Raw genomic sequence first — 18,148 nt, 5'->3', positions numbered from 1 at the left:
AAACCCAGACTTCCCCCCACCCTACGACGTTAATGTCTGTTGTCACAATCACCCAAGACGGACTGCGAAAGCAAATTCCCTGGGAGAGATTATCCAGGGATAACTGCCCTTTTGGATTGAATCCCTTGTCTCCTGCTCCAGTAACATTCGAAGAGACAAGTCCGCATATCCCTTATTCCATTGCCTGAACATGCTTAACCGCAAAAGTCTGAGATGGAAACGAACAAACGGGATGATGTCCATTGTCGCCACCATCGGCTCGATTACCTCCATGCACAGAACCACGGATGGCCGAGGAGTGAACCGAGGGACTAGACAAGTATCGATAATCTTTGATTTCCTGACTCCTGTCAGAAAAAAAAAACTTAATAGACAGAGAATCTATAAAAATTCTGAAGAAAACTACCCTTGTATCTGAAACAAAGGAAAATCTTTCCCAATTACCTTCCCCCCGAGAGTTCTCAGGGAAGATAACACCATGTCTATATGGTATCTTACCTGCTGAAGGACGGCGCTTGGACTAGGATATCATCCAGATAGTCCCAAGACCAAAGTAACGAGCAAAGAAACCAGATTCGTCGGTGAGATTCTGGAAGCCGTGGGCAGACCGAAAGGAAAAGCCACAAACGAGAAGAGATTGTCCTGCAAAACAAGTCCAAGGAACTTGTGATGATTCTAGAAAACAAGAACATGAAGATACGCGTCCTTTAAATCCACAGTGGTCATAAATTGACCCTCCTGGATTAATGGAAGAATGGAACAAATAGTTTCCATCTTGAAGGACGGTATTCCGAAATAACCTGTTTCCTTTTTTTTTTTTTTCTTGAAAACTAAAATTGACCTGAAGGTTCTCTCTTTGTTTGAGAACCCCAACCGGATTGGAAGAAATCTCAGACCCTGTTCCAAATTCGGAACAGGAACTATCATTCCCAGGTAGAAGAGACTTCCTACCCAGAGTAAGACTTAATGTCCTCAGACCCAGACCTTAACAATAAAGTTCAGCGAGACGATATGGTAAGTCAAATTTAGTTCCCCGCACAATGCCTGACAGGAAGGAACTGTAAGAAAGGAATTGGCCACTTAAAGACCTTATCCTATTCTATATTACCTTGAAGTGTCTGACCAAATAGAACCAGACAACATATGACCTAGTATGCTACAGCCAAAGGTAGCAAAATCAAACCTAGAATGCTATCTCGAGCAACCTCCATGGGATCCTGAAAAGGAAACCACTATCTTCTATGAAGATAGAAGCTGTCCTGGCTAGCTTGGCAGCTGTCCCGTCCACAGGGTGTATCCATGAGACGACCGCTAAAGGACCCACTCCTTCAATATAGGAATAAAACCTAAAAATTAACAACGACCATGAAGTCGCTTCAAAGTAGCTAAAACCTCCTTAAGTAATAGTCGGAGGTGAACTAGCTTAAACCTGAAGATACTACTTCAGTATCGGCAGGAGGAATCATACTGTCAGAACTGAGCGTTCACCCTCAGAAACTATTGAAGTATCCCCTCCCTCAAGCATTTGGGAGGACACCTCAGATAGCAACAACTGTGACAGAGACCTCGCTAACTGAAAGCTTATTTATCCTCTTACGCTTTCCCTCGCAGCATGGGAAAAACCTGACAACGAACCTTAAACCGCTAGCATACGCAAATGATGTCTAGCAAGATAACTCCAGGAGGAGCCTTTGAGGAATCACAGGGCACTGGTAGAATGGACGTTAATGTTATTAGGACACTTAAGGAGAAAACTGCGAAATATATTAAACATTGTTAGAATGCTGACTGCTGCATACAAAACAATGTCGGCTCTGAAGAAAAGTTTATCTTTGAACTGTAAACCTTACTAAGAGATAGAAAAGTTTATGTCAATCAGCATAGGCATGAAAAGCCCAACATGTTTGTAACATTTTTATTCACATTTTGGCTTAAATAAAAGAGAATATCACAACAAGAGTTACTGTTACTTTAAATCAAATAACATTTGAAATGCTAAACAAAATTATGTAGAGTTTCATGGACCATTTCATTTACATCTTTAGTCACATTTTAACTCAAATAAAAGTGAACATCAAATAAGAGTTACTGTCTCTTTAAATCAAATAATATTTTAAATACTAAAAAATATGGTGTAGGGTTTCATGTACCATTTCATTTACATCTTTATTCACATTTTAACCCAAATAAAAGTGAACATCAAACAAGAGGTACTGTCTCTTTAAATCAAATAACAGTTGCAATCCTAATAAAGCTGGAATAGGGTTTTCATGTCCCATATTAATTACACATCAACCCTTTAACATTGTGTCCGTCTTAACGACATTGCTTCAAGAATGTTTCTCAGCAAAGGCTGTCACCAGATAGAAGACATCCCACTTTGAAACTTTAAAGTAGTAAGAGAAGTCTCCCAGCCGCGTTGTATAATGCAGCAGAGAAGATGTCCCAGACGGCTGAAAGGCAAAACAAGCCGTTGTGAATTAACAAATGCACACGAACAATATCGAGTCACTTAGCTCCACCCATCGTGGGCGTAACAGGCTAAAGTTCCCGGGCGGGCAAAATGTAAAAAGGAGCCGTAGGGAACAACTAAAATAACAAAATGGCCATGAGTAAACGAACCTCCCAGTCGGCAAAAAGTTCAAAAAGAAAGCCAACTGGAGGTTAAAATTACACTCAACCCACATATCCTGTTCAGGCAGGATATTCCAGACGGTTACCAACAAAATAAGCCGCTGTGAGTTGTTGGTTATGCAAAACTAGGAAATGGATAATAAAGGGATTATCTATCTTTTCAAACAATAAATATCCAGTGTAGACTGACGCTTTAAATACAGTAGAATTGCATAATCGACTAATGCATAATAAAAAGACAATTTAAAAGCATTTAGTCTGAATTTCAAATGAGAGGTGGATTTTCTATTGATAAATTTTATAGCTAGTACTATTTTCCTTTCCTTGCATCATGTGACAGTCATCAGACAATCACAAAATGCATATATGTATGTACTGTGCAATCTTGCTCATGCTCCGTAGGAGCTGGTACCTCAGAAAACTAGGCGCTAGCGACAAAACCTATGAATTATCCTATTGGTTGTGCAGCCGGTGACTTCACAGAGTTACGGGCCAATCAGATCATGCATTAACGTGCTTTTAAAGGTTCTCAGACAGACCGGATTGTTATCCGACATTTGTCTGATTATTATCCATCGCACGCGCATTCTGTCCGAGAACCTTTAAATGCAGGTGGTGGGACCGATGGTTAGGTTCCCAGAGGGGGTTGTGGCGCCTGAGGCTCTGATTAGAACAGAACTCTCTGGAGCATTTATAATGCATGATCTGGGAAATGTGAAGGAAATATAAATATATTGAAGAAACATTCCAAAATATCTGCCTATTTCAACTTCAGTCTTAACCCTTTTTATCATTAAAGGGACATTCAATTATTTTTTCTCTTTATTGCATCTTAAAAACTGTATTTTTAAATGTAATATAGTATATTTCTGTTTAAAGCCAGTATCAGTTTACTGTAACCCTTTTAATGCAAATATTTTAACATGTTTAAATGCTGTTCTTTCATATGTATTTCAGAGTTTGTCTGTTTAAAAAGACTTGTTTTTTTGTTTTATTTTTAAATTCCATATATTTTAAGGAGAATATGCCTCATCATGATAGTTGAACTATAATACAGATAAGAATTTGCATATACACTGCAATGCCACATTAACTGATACAGGTGGACGGGTGGCTGTATGAGTTATGTGGCGTTATTTGCAAATTTGATCTATTATAACGATTGAGAATTGAAACATTATATTATATGAATATTTTATTGAGCACAACAGACAGCTAATGATTAAAGAGCTTGAGTGTCTACTAGTAATAGGGATGATAGCCTGAAATCGGCAGAAGGGGGGCAAGCCCCAGACACTTGCAGGCAGGACGATGCCTTTGAGCACATAGGAATTCTTGTGTTCCCCATAGGGAATTCCCAACCCCTAGCCCAGTGTATGCATGAATGTGAGACAAGCTCTACTTGATTACCATTTATTTAATCAAATCTCTTTGTTTTTAATCATTTTCTGTAGTTAGATTTTAATAAAATAAATTTTAATCACTTTTTTCTATTTTACCCTTTAATATTCTTTGTTCTATTGTAAAGAATATATAAATAAATATATATATATATATATATATATATATATATATATATACACACACACACACAGAGGATACATTATTTTTACCAAAATCACTATAATAAAGCACTCTAAAAATGACATCTTATTTACTAAACTGTACTGTAGATAAGTGATTTTAACTAACATTTCAAAATCAAATCTAACATTATCTGGTAATAATTGTGCTACATATCTTTTTTTTAATAAATTATTGTTAATAGACAATGATAAAATTTACATTACTCTTTTTGTGCGTTCATACTTTATTTTTGGTAAATGAAATCAGTGTTTACTAAAAGGTCACACTTGTTGAGACATGTTATAGTGATCAAATACTGTGAAAAAGAGCCTACAGCTGACAACTTTTTACAACTGCATCAACGTCTTACATAGCGATAAGAACTGCAAAACAATGAAGAATCTACTAACAAAATGACCGTGGCTACTCCAGTAAAAAGTCCACAATGGTTCCTCAATATAAGGCCTAGTTTCCATTGATGTGGTACATTTTGGAAACTGGTGATATTTATCTCCATTAAAGGCTAGTTTCCAAACGTTACTTCCTCAATGAAAACTAACTATACACTGCAGTCGGAGCGCTCTGAATTCCTCTCAGCTTTTAACTACTTCAGCACAGGCACAATGGAGAATGGGTCAGGACTATGTCTACACACCAAAGTAACAATACATAGAAAACTGCTGCTGCAGTGACAATGTATAGTAATGACATTTAACTCAAGTCAAATGATATAATAAAACAGATCCTTTTTTTTCCACTTAAAAACAAGAAAGTTCAAATGTACCAGATTCTGGTAAAAACAATATAAAAAGTAGGAGAGACCGAAGCTCCAAAGCAGAAGCATTTTATGCGCATACGCACTTGATCACTGCAAATCCTATAGCAAAGTGAAGTGATTTGTACAACTACTGCTCTTTTTTTAGTTACAAGGCTATTACAACACATATGAAAATAAACTTGTTGCATGTTTTTCAAGAATCTTTGCACATCATTAAAGGGACACTGAACCCAATTTTTTTCTTTTGTGATTCAGATAGAGCATGCAATTTTAAGTAACTTTCTAATTTACTTCTATTATCAATTTTTCTTCGTTCTCTTGCTATCTTTATTTGAAAAAGAAGGCATCTAAGCTAAGGAGCCAGCCAATGTTTGGTTCAGTACCCTGGACAGCACTTGTTTATTGGTAGGTGAATTTATCCACCAATCAGCAAGAACAACCCAGGTTGTTCACCAAAAATGGGCCAGCATCTAAACTTACATTCTTGCTTTTCAAATAAAGAGACCAAGAGAATGAAGAAAATTTGATAATAGGAGTAAATTAGAAAGTTGCTTAAAAGTGCATGCTCTGGGGCATATTTAATAAGGTGCGAGCGGACATGATCCGATATTGCGGATCATGTCCGCCGTACATTGATAAATGCCGACAGCATACGCATTTATCATTGCACCAGCAGTTCTTGTGAACTGTTGGTGCAATACCACCCCTGCAGATTCAGGGCCAATCTGCCGCTAGCAGGGGGTGTCAATCAACCTGATCGTTTTGGATTGGGCTGATTTTTGGCGATGTCTGTCCGCCGCCTCAGAGCAGGCGGACAGGTTATGGACCGCTGCTTCATAACTTGTGTTTCTGGCGAGCCCCTGTATCTGAATCACGAAAGAAAAAATGTGGGTTCAGTGTCCCTTTTATTCGACAAATAATTTTTAAAGACCCCTGCAGCAGTATTCCAATCTTTCATAAAATACTTTGTGCATGATTTGCACACTTTTTTTATTACAATAGCCCTGACTTCTTGAAAAACTATTTTTGCCTTTTTGAACAGCCTTTTTTTTGTGCATGCATAGTTCATATCTTTATATAATAATTGTTTCATGGTATATTTATAAAACGTTAATTATACAATTATGCAAAATTATATTAAAATTGTCATGAGATGCAGGACACATGCAGGACACAGCAAAGATGGTACAACTCCATGTAGAGCATGGAAATATACATCTGGTAGCATTGATCTCACTAAGAAACTGCGACACAGACAACCGGACCTAAGCCCCGCCCTCAATCTGGTGACGTTACTTCCCACTCTCATCACAAAAATTATGATTTTCAATAAAGGAGAATTGCCTAATCAATAAATGCATATTAAAAAGACAGTGCAAAAGCACTAACGTTCAGATTATAAAAATAATTGCTGATCAGAAGGTGGTTTTCCACTCCAACACTCAGCGGCAGCTCTCATGGGATTCTATAAAAAAGGGACTGTCCCTGCGAGTGGCGAGATGTCTCCCATACAAATAATGAGAGCTCTCTGCTTGGTAAAAGTTTGCATTGGAGGAGGAGACCGGCGTGTTTTAAAACATGAATATTACACTTAATACAAATCAAATTACACTGTTTTCAGTGCACTGTACCTTAAATTTGCTGTCATTTTCGTATGCATAGGTTTTCCTTTCAGAATTATTAGTATTTTGAGTATTTTGGTGAAAACTCACCAATTTTTAACTTGCATGAAAAAATAGTAAGAACTGTAATGTGAAAATGTTTATAGAATTACACTGGGATTTGAAGAAAAATTTCATATACGCAGCCACCCATGGAATGCCCATGTTTAGCCCATAACAACAAACAACAATTATGCTTTGTATTTTGTACTTTTAAGTATGATTTGTTTGAAGTATACGCCTCTTAGCGAGACACCCTCTTTTTAGGGTTAAAAGTGGCTTTATATCATTCCACCGGGGAAATAGAAGTGATGGCCAGCTTTCTTGTGACATCCATCAGCCAATCACAAAATTAATCTACTTATATTGTGTGAATTATTGCACATGCTTAGTAGAAGTTGGTGCCTCAGAAAGCGTACATATTAAAATATTGCACATGCTTAGTAGAAGTTGGTGCCTCAGAAAGCGTACATATTAAAATATTGTTTTAAATTTGAAAATGGACATGACTTGGAAAGTTGTTTAGAATTGCGTGCTCTATCTGAACCAGGAAAGTTTATTTTTGTCTTTAGTGTCCCTTTACGTGAAAAAATATGTATCAATATTGATTAAATCAGTCAATATGTTTTAATTTTGCATCATCCATGTACAGGTAGCCCTCAGTTTACGCCGGGGTTAGGTTCCAGAAGGAATGGTTGTAAATCGAAACCTATGTAAATTGAAACCCAGTTTATAATGTAAGTCAATGGGAAGTGAGGGAGATAGGTTCCAGGCCCCTCTCAAAATTGTGAAAAGTAACACCTAATACATTATTTTTAAAGCTTTGAAATGAAGACTTTAAATGATAAACAGCATTATAAACCTAATAAAATAATCACACAACACAGAATATATAATTAAACTAAGTTAAATGAACAAAAACATTTGCTAAACAGCATTATAAAACTAATAAAATAATCACACAACACAGACTTCACTTGCATTTTTCTGCAAACAGTTCTTTCTATGCATTCCAATCTGGACTGATTTATAGACAGGAAGATCTTGTTCCTTTGCAAGCTGCTCGATAGCTCAGGTCTGGTTAAACTGATTAATTTCAGCTTGTTTGGCTTTTCTGCAACACAAGCGGACAGCTCCACCTACTGGCTTTTTTAATAAATGCACTGCTTCTCAATGCTTTTCAATAGCAGTCACAAAAGGTTGTTATTCTGAAACGGTGTAAATTGAACCGTTGTAAAACAAGGGCCCCTGTATATTTTTCTGCCATATTGGTTTTAGCCTAGTTTTTTCCTCCGTTATATTATACATTTTGCCAGCTTGGCAGTGATAGACCCTCCACATTTTTCCTGATTCAGATAGAGAGTACATTTGCATCTAAAAGTAATAATTTTTTCCTACTTATTTTTAAGCTTACTCACCTTTAAAGGGACAGTCTACTCCAGAATTGTTATTGTTTAAAAAGATAGATAATCCCTTTATTACCCAGTCCCCAGTTTTGCAGAACCAACTTGGTTATATTAATACACTTTTTACCTCTGTGGTTACCTTGTATCTAAGCCTCTGCATACTACACCCTTATTTCAGTTATTTTGATAGACTTGCATTTTAGCCAATCAGTGCAATTTCATAAGTAACTCCACGGGTGTGAACACAATGTTATCTATAGGGCACACATGAACTAACGTCCTCTATCTGTGAAAAACTGTCAATTGCATTTAGATAAGAGGTGGCCTTCAAGGGATTAGCAATTAGCATATGAGCCTACCTAGGTTTAGCTTTCAACTAAAAATACCAAGAGAAAAAAGCAATTTTGATGGTAAAAGTAAATTGGAAAATTGTTTAAAATTGCATGCCATATCTGAATCATGAAAGTTAAATTTTGACTAGACTGTCCCTTTAAATAACATGCAACATGATACAATTCTCACAACTTTATGCTACATTATGTGCTAATGCAGTTTGTTTTCATAATATATTTTACTATGAAGCTCTCTTTCTTTCCTTTTGTATTGTAAGTAAAATATTTTAAATATATTATATTTCCATATATGAGTTATTTCTTATTAATTTATTTTTAGATATTAGTGTTTTTTCCATGAAGAAATGGAAAGGGATATAGAATGCAGGGCGCACAGTGCACTAAGATTAGCTTTCACTACTATAAAAATAATTTCAGCTGTCAAGAGTGCCACCTAATGGTAAGTAGTTTTAACTTAATCATAGTCGCATGCTGTGTAAACAATTCATGTTAGTTTTTATTGTAATAATATAAACGTTTGCTATAATTTAATAACCTATAAAAATGTTATACATGATTTCAATAGTGTTTGCATAAAATAATAATTATAACTTGTATGATGATTCTTTTATTATTTAAACAATTAAATAAGAATTAAATTAAATTTCGACTATGATGATAATTGTTTTCAGAAATAAATGATATATTTAATTGTAATCATTTTTAATTAAATTAGCAAATAAAATGTATTTCATACCCTTCTTAAAACTTTAAAGGGACAGTAAAACAATTTTGAGATTGTAATATAAAATGCTGAATTATAGTAAAACAATATACCTTCATTATTTATTTTGCCCCTTTTCCTGTAATGGAAAGTCTAAAAAAGGAATATTTTGAGGTAATGAAAACTGAAAGAGCTCATTGCTGGAATCACAAACATAACCCTGCCACATGTATGTATCTTATTTGCAGTCTGTTATATTATCATTTCTGCTGAAGCCATACAATAGAGATGTTGTTAACCCAATCACAGTGGAAAGCCCTATCTTCTGGAGACTCAAGTCAAGATTGGTGTTTGACCTTTGAAAAATAATTGCAGCAAGAAGTTTTTTTTCTTTTTGGAACAGAAACAATTACTATTAATATTTAAATGGGACCGAAAAATCAAACCATAATAACCTTGTTATATATTTAAAATAGGTGGCATAATATTTTTATTTAAAAGTGCTGATAAAGCTCCAAAGGCCATTTTACATTCTAAAAACACCTAACTTTACAATGACTGTACATGTTTTTGTTTGATGATATAAAATGTAGAATAAATGTTTACAGACTAACTTGCATATATGTAATTAAATACTTATCTATAAGGCCAGAGGACATAAGGCATCCAACCAAAGCTTAAAATAGACATAAAGGTCAACATTAAACTCCCATGATTCACATGGTTCAATCCTTAGGCTGGTCAATAACACAGCTATATCACTGCATCAGTTTAGTGAACATTGTTTTATTTTGATATGGTTTTTCTAAAATGTCCTCACTATGGGCTAGATTACAAGTGGTGCACTAATGTTAGTGAGGGACACTATAAGCAATATCTTGACCTCACAAACTAACGTGCATATTACAATTGAAAATAAATGGTTGTGCTTGAAGCATTAATGTGACTGGAGACCTAGCCTAACTGTAAGGGTTAAAAACAATTATTGTCACAACACATTCAAAACATAATAAAATAAACTATTACACTCATACATACCATTTCTGATTAAAGAAAATTTATAAATATTGATAAAAAATGTTTCATTAGTGTTAAAAGGTATATATATATATACAAACACACATATACACATACACACACATGTATTTATGTATATACATTTGTATTTATGTGTTTATATCTGTAAATATGTATGTGCACATACACATATATGCACATATAATATATATTCACTTTTGAGACCTTTCCAGTCAAATACCTTGAAACATGCAATATCATTTTTATTCAATTTTAACCACGTCCTCTGGGATTTTAGGAGCTGGAAGTGATTGGTATCACTTCCAGCCGCTTTCAGGGTATTGCAGCGATGCCTTGATATTGAGGCATCGTGCAATACCCTGTTTTAAGCAAACGGATGCAGAGAGAGCCAGTACTTAAGATGACAGTGACAATGTGAGGTGGGGGAGGGAAGAGAGCTGTTTTGAGAGGGGTCAGGGAGGGATCAGGGGGTGGGATGTGTCAGGTGGGAGTCTGATCTCTACACTAAAGCTAATATTAACCCTACAAGCTACCTAATTAACCCCTTCACTGCTGGGCATAATATAAGTATTGTGCGCAGCGGCATTTAGCGGCCAAAGCCATAAATGTCTGCTATTTCTGAACAAAGGGGATCCCAAAGAAGCATTTACAACCATTTGTGCCATAATTGCATAAGCTGTTTGTAAATAATTTCAGTGAGAAACCTAAAGTTTGTGAAAAAGTGAACAATTCTTTTTTATTTGATCGAACTTGGCAATGAAATGGTGGCATGAAATGTACCAAAATGGGCCTAGATCAATACTTTGGGTTGACTACTAAAATAAAATATATGCATGTGAAGGGTTATTGAGGAATTCCTGACAGATATCAGTGTTACAATGTAACTATCGCTAATTTTGAAAAAAAAAAGATTTGGAAATAGCTTATTAACTTATTGCCCTATAACTTGCAAAAAAGCAAAGAACATGTAAACATAAGGTATTTCTAAACTCAGTAAAAAATGTAAAAACTATTTAGCATGGGTGTTTTTTGGTGGTTGTAGATGTGTAACAGATTTGGGGGTTCAAAGTTAGAAAAAGTGTGTTTTTTTCAATTTTTTCATCATATTTTATATATTTTTTATAGTAAATTATATGATATGATAAAACTAATGGTATCTTTAGAAAGTCTATTTAATGGCGAGAAAAACAGTATATAATATGTGTGGGTACAGTAAATGAGTAAGAGGAAAATTACAACTAAACACAAACACTGCAGAAATGTAAAAGTAGCCCTGGTCCTTAACGGTAAGAACATTAAAAAATGCTGTGGTCACTAAGGGGTTAATATGTTTTTATGTATTTTAATGTGTTTTAATACTTATTAATATATATATATATATATATATATATATATATATATATATATATATATATATATATACATACATACATACAGTATGTATATACAGTGCTCAGCATAAATGAGTACACCCCTTTTGAAAAGTAAGATTTTAATCAATATCTCAATGAACACAAGAAGTTTTATAGAACATTTGTTTAGCTAGTTAATAATATAACTTAGATTACAAAATCTTCAGGTTTACTTAAAGTAGGTGATGCACAAATGAATACACCCCACAAGAAAAACTACTAAATCTAGTATTTTGTATGACCTCCATGATTTGTAAGGACAGCACCAAGTCTTCTAGGCATAGAAAGAACAAATTTGCAACATCTATCTTTTTCCATTCTTTAAGAACGACCTCTTTTAGAGCCTGGATGCTGGATAGAGAGTGATGCTCAACTTGTTTCTTCAGAATTCCCCATAGGTGTTCGATTGGGTTCAGATCAGGAGACATACTTGGCCACTGCATCACTTTCACCCTGTTCTTCTTCAGAAATGCAACAGTGGCCTTAGATGTGTGTTTTGGATCATTGTCATGTTGGAAACTGCACGACGACCAAGGGCACAGAGTGATGGTAGCATCTTCTCTTTCAATATAGACCAGTACATCTGTGAATTCATGATACCATCAAAAGAAAAGCAGCTCCCCGACAGCAGCAGCACTCATGCAGCCCCACAGAAGGACACTGCCACCACCATGTTTCCCTGTAGGAACTATGCATTTTTAATTGTACTGCTCACCTTTGCGATGCCGTACAGTTTTGAAGCCATCAGTTCCAAAATCATTTATCTTGGTCTCATCACTCCAGAGTACAAAGTCCCAGTAGTTTTCTTCTTTTTCAGCTTGTGTCCTGGCAAATTCTAGGCGGGCATTTTTGTGCATGGGCTTTAGGAGAGGCTTCCTTTGTGGACAACACCCATGCATGCCATTCCCCTGCAGTATACACCGTATTGTGTCACGGAAAACAATCACCCCAGTTTGGCTTTCTACTCCTTTAGCTAACTGCAGTGAACTTGCATGGCGATTTTCTTCAGCCCTTCTCATCAGAAGATGCTCCTGTTGAGGTGTTAACTTCCGTGGATGGCCTGGACATCTCTGTGAGATGGTTGCAGTTCCATCTTTGTTACACTTTTGCTACAGTATTCTGACTGATAAGTAAAGCTTTGCTGATCTTCTTGTAGCCTTCACCTTTCTTGTGAAAATAAATTATTTTCTTTCTCAGCCCTTGTGACATTTCTCTTCCATGTGGTGCCATTGCTGACAGCATGACATTGGAAGGGGTTTTCTTTGGTAAGTAATGCCCTTTTATAATCAACTGTCTGCTGGACACCTGTTTAATGAATAGTTAGACTCACTTGTAGTTGAATTCTTGTTAATTAGTAATTTGTTGTCAGACATTTAGCTTTGCTCCTATGACTTTCATTGGGGTTTATTCATTTTTGCAACATGGTCTTGAATGAAGTTTTTAGTAAAAAAATACTTTGTTGTGGGAGCAAATTAACAAATCTTGGTTGCAATCAATGGCCCACATTTGTGGGAGTATTTTGTAGTATAGTGTCCCATAGAATATGTTGTTTCTGAAAGGTATGTAAAGGCTTTCTGACAAATCTGTCATACTTTTGCATCAGCAAGGCCTCTATCAAAGGGAAATCAGCAAACTAACCTGATACTCAAGATGCGGTATTCAAGCTGTTATAAAGAAATTTGAAGAATCAAGGGCATAAAGGACTGGAAGGCCAAGAAAACTTTCAAAATCTGATGAGAAGTTTTTCAGAGTTTCTTCTTTGATAGACCGGAAGAAGTCCAACAAGGACCTGGCTCAGCATCTGGCAGCTTCATCTGGATGCCAAGTTGACCCTTCTACAGTCCAAAAAAGCTTGATCAGGAATGGTCCTTGTGGAAGGGTAGCAGCCAAGAAACCACTTTTTCAGAAAGGGAAACAGGGTGAAAAGGATAAGATATGCTAAAGCTCACAAAGATTGGAATGAAGATCAGTGGCAAAGAGTATTATGGAGTGACAAATCCAAATTTGACATTTTTGGGTCCAATTGTCAACAAAATGTGAGAAGAAGAGTTGGAGAGAGAGAAAAAGAAAGAAATAAAAAGACAACCTAAATCTAAAGAAGAACTAAGGGAAGTGCTGAAAGATGCCTGGTATACTATACCAGAAGATTACTTCAGAAAACTTTAGGAGAGTCTCCCTAAAAGAGTTCAATATGTGCTTAGTGCCAAGGGAGGTCACACTAAACACTGACTTTTGCATGAAGAAGCCATTTTGTTCTAAAAAATTTTTTTTTTTTTAATATTTTGTGTACATATTTCCTGTAATTTCTGTTTGTATCTTAATAAAGAGTCTGAAAAAAATATATATATGGTCATTAAAACTTTGCTAAAACAACAGTCCCGTAGACTGTAAGCTCTCTGGAGCAGGGCCCTCATCCTCCTGTATTAGATATGTTTAGTTGTTATGTTTTGCAATTTATCACAAATCCTTGTCATTGTATAACCCTATCTTTGTACCCAGCGCTATGGAATTTTGCGGCGCTATACAAATAAATTATAATAATAATTATAATAAAGCTAATGATGGCCTAAGACTTTTGCACATTTATATATATATTTAAAAAGAAAATTTTCTTTCATGTGATGAACACTGGAATGTAAGCTATTCATAACTATATTTGGGTGTAGTGCAGTGGGTCTAATGCAGTGGCGGTTTAGTAAGTGTTAGGTTTTTTGTTTTTTACAAAACTACACCACATAGAATTGTATGGGGAGAAGAAATTAGCAGGTTGCAATATCCAAAGACCTGAAGTTAGCGTACAAAGGTTTTGACTTGTGCGCTGTTTACTTTCAACTTGTGATATGCGCACTAACCCGCATGTGGTAATCTTTTGTTTTGAGCACAGTTAGCACACGAGTGAAAAAAATAATTTTGCACGTAACTTGTAATCTGGCCTTAATTCTGCAAAAACTTCCATCTGCAATAAGAATAAATATAATAATAACATAATACAAATAAGATAAAATCCTAGTAACAAATACCTTAACACTTCTATTGTTGTATTCCTTCGCAAAAGCTTACTCAACGGATTCCTCACATTTGTTCAAAAAATTAGAAGGTGGTTTTCTATATTATCATACATGCAGACGTCCCTGATTTGGACTTTGGACATTTTATCGAGTTTTCTAGATGGCATTTTTATAAGTTGTTTTTATATATGTTTTAATATGGAATAAATCTTGAAATAAATTTGTGAAGACTCAAACATAATTGCAGTCTCACGCCTAGATTTAGAGTTCTGCGTTTGCCATCAAAACCAGCGTTAAGGGGTCCTAACGCTGCTTTTTACCGCCCGCTGGTATTTAGAGTCAGTCAGGAAAGGGTCTAACGCTCACTTTCCAGCCGCGACTTTTCCATACCGCAGATCCCCTTACGCCAATTGCGTATCCTATATTTTCAATGGGATCTTCCTAACGCTGGTATTTAGAGTCTTGGCTGAAGTGAGCGGTAGACCCTCTACCGACAAGACTCCAGCCGCAGAAAAGAGTTAAGAGCTTTATGGGCTAACGCCGGTTTATAAAGCTCTTAACTACTGTGCTCTAAAGTACACTAACACCCATAAACTACCCTATGTACCCCTAAACCGAGGTCCCCCCACATCACCGCCACTGTAATAAATTTTTTTAACCCCTAATCTGCCAACCAGACACCACCACCACCTACATTATCCCTATAAACCCCTAATCTGCTGCCCCTAACACAGCCGATACCTACATAATATTTATTAACCCCTAATCTAACCGCTACCTAACTACACTTATTAACCCCTAATCTGCCGACCAGACCTCGCCGCTACTCTAATAAATGTATTAACCCCTAAAGCTAAGTCTAACCCTAACCCTAACACCCCCTAAGTTAAATATAATTTTATTCTAACGAAATAGATTATTTCTTATTAAAAAAATGAATCCTATTTAAAGCTAAATACTTACCTGTAAAATAAACCCTAATATAGCTACAATATAAATAATAATTACATTGTAGCTATTTTAGGATTTATATTTATTTTACAGGCAACTTTGTATTTATTTTAACCAGGTACAATAGCTATTAAATAGTTATTTACTATTTAATAGCTACCTAGTTAAAATAATGACAAAATTACCTGTAAAATAAATCCTAACCTAAGTTACAATTAAACCTAACACTACACTATCAATAAATTAATTAACTAAACTACCTACAATTACCTACAATTAAATCAACTAAACTAAATTACAAAAAAAAAAACACTAAATTACAAAAAATAAAAAAAGATTACAAGAATTTTAAACTAATTACACCTACTCTAATCCCCCTAAAAAAATAACAAAGCCTCCCAAAATAAAAAATGCCCTACCCTATTCTAAAATAAAAAGTTAACAGCTCTATTACCTTACCAGCCCTTAAAAGGGCTTTTTGTGGGGCATGCCCCAAAGAAATCAGCTCTTTTGCCTGTAAAAAAAACATACAATACCCCCCCCAACATTACAACCCACCACCCACATACCCCTAATCTAACCCCCCGCACCTTTTAAATACCGCTGGTATTTAGAGTTCACAGAATGGCTGAGTTTTCAGTGCGTTAGGCTCCAAAAAGGGAGCGTAGAGCATAATTTACCGCCACTGCAACTCTCAATACCAGCGGTGCTTACGGACGCGGCCAGCTTCAAAAACGTGCTTGTGCACGATTCCCCCATAGAAAACAATGGGGCATTTTGAGCTGAAAAAAAACCTAACACCTGCAAAAAAGCAGTGTTCAGCTCTTAACTCAGCCCCATTGTTTCCTATGGGGAAACAGTTTCTATGTCTGCACCTAACACCCTAACATGTACCCTGAGTCTAAACACCCCTAACCTTACACTTATTAACCCCTAATCTGCCGCCCCCGCTATCGCTGACCCCTGCATATTATTATTAACCCCTAATCTGCCGCTCCGTACACCGCTGCAACCTACGTTATCCCTATGTACCCCTAATCTGCTGCCCATAACACCGCCGACCCCTATATTATATTTATTAACCTCTAATCTGCCCCCCACAACGTCGCCTCCACCTACCTACAATTATTAACCCCTAATCTGCTGACCGGACCTCACCGCTCCTATAATAAATAGTATTAACCCCTAATCTGCCCTCCCTAAAAACGCCGACACCTAACTTCAAGTATTAACCCCTAATCTGCCGACCGGACCTCACCGCTTCTCTAATAAATGTATTAACCCCTAAAGCTAAGTCTAACCCTAACCCTAAATCTAACGAAATAAATTAACTCTTATTAAATAACTTATTCCTATTTAAAACTAAATACTTACCTGTAAAATAAACCCTAATATAGCTACAATATAAATTATAATTATATTGTAGCTATTTTAGGATTAATATTTATTTTACAGGCAACTTTGTATTTATTTTAACCAGGTACAATAGCTATTAAATAGTTAATAACTATTTAATAGCAACCTAGTTAAAATAATTACAAAATTACCTGTAAAATAAATCCTAACCTAAGTTACAATTAAACCTAACACTACACTATCAATAAATTAATTAAATAAAATACCTACAATTATCTACAATTAAACCTAACACTACACTATCAATAAATTAATTAAATACAATACCTACAAATAAATACAATTAAATAAACTAACTAAAGTACAAAAAATAAAAAAGAACTAAGTTACAAAAAATAAAAAAATATTTACAAACATTAGAAAAATATTACAACAATTTTAAACTAATTACACCTACTCTAAGCCCCCTAATAAAAAAACAAAGACCCCCAAAATAAAAAATGCCCTACCCTATTCTAAATTAAAAAAGTTCAAAGCTCTTTTACCTTACCAGCCCTCAAAAGGGCCTTTTGCGGGGCATGCCCCAAAGAAAACTGCTCTTTTGCCTGTAAAAGAAAAATACAACCCCCCCAACATTAAAACCCACCACCCACATACCACTAATCTAACCCAAACCCCCCTTAAAAAAACCTAACACTACCTCCCTGAAGATCATCCTACCTTGAGTCGTCTTCACTCAGCCGAGCCACCGATGGAACTGAAGAGGAGATCCGAAGCGGCAGAAGTGATCCTCCAAGGGGCGCTGAAGAAATCTTCCATCCGATGAAGTGATCCTCCAAGCGGCGCTGAAGACGTCTTCCATCCGGGCGATGTTATCTTCCAAGCGAGGTCTTCAATCTTCTTTCTTCAGGATCCATCTTGCAGACCTCTGACGCGGAACATCCTGCTGGCCCGACGGACTACCGACGAATGAAGGCTCCTTTAAGGGACGTCATCCAAGATGGCGTCCCTCGAATTCCGATTGGCTGATAGGATTCTATCAGCCAATCGGAATTAAGGTAGGAAAATTCTGATTGGCTGATGGAATCAACCAATCAGATTCAAGTTCAATCCGATTGGCTGATCCAATCAGCCAATCAGATTGAGCGCGCATTCTATTGGCTGTTCCGATCAGCCAATAGAATGCAAGCTCAATCTGATTTTTCAATTTTCTTTCTTCAGGATCCATCTTGCAGACCTCTGACGCGGAACATCCTGCTGGCCCGACGGACTACCGACGAAT

Source organism: Bombina bombina, chromosome 5 (genome assembly GCF_027579735.1).
Source record: "Bombina bombina isolate aBomBom1 chromosome 5, aBomBom1.pri, whole genome shotgun sequence".
NCBI classification, from domain to species: domain Eukaryota; kingdom Metazoa; phylum Chordata; class Amphibia; order Anura; family Bombinatoridae; genus Bombina; species Bombina bombina.
Note: the sequence above shows the minus strand (reverse complement) of the source record.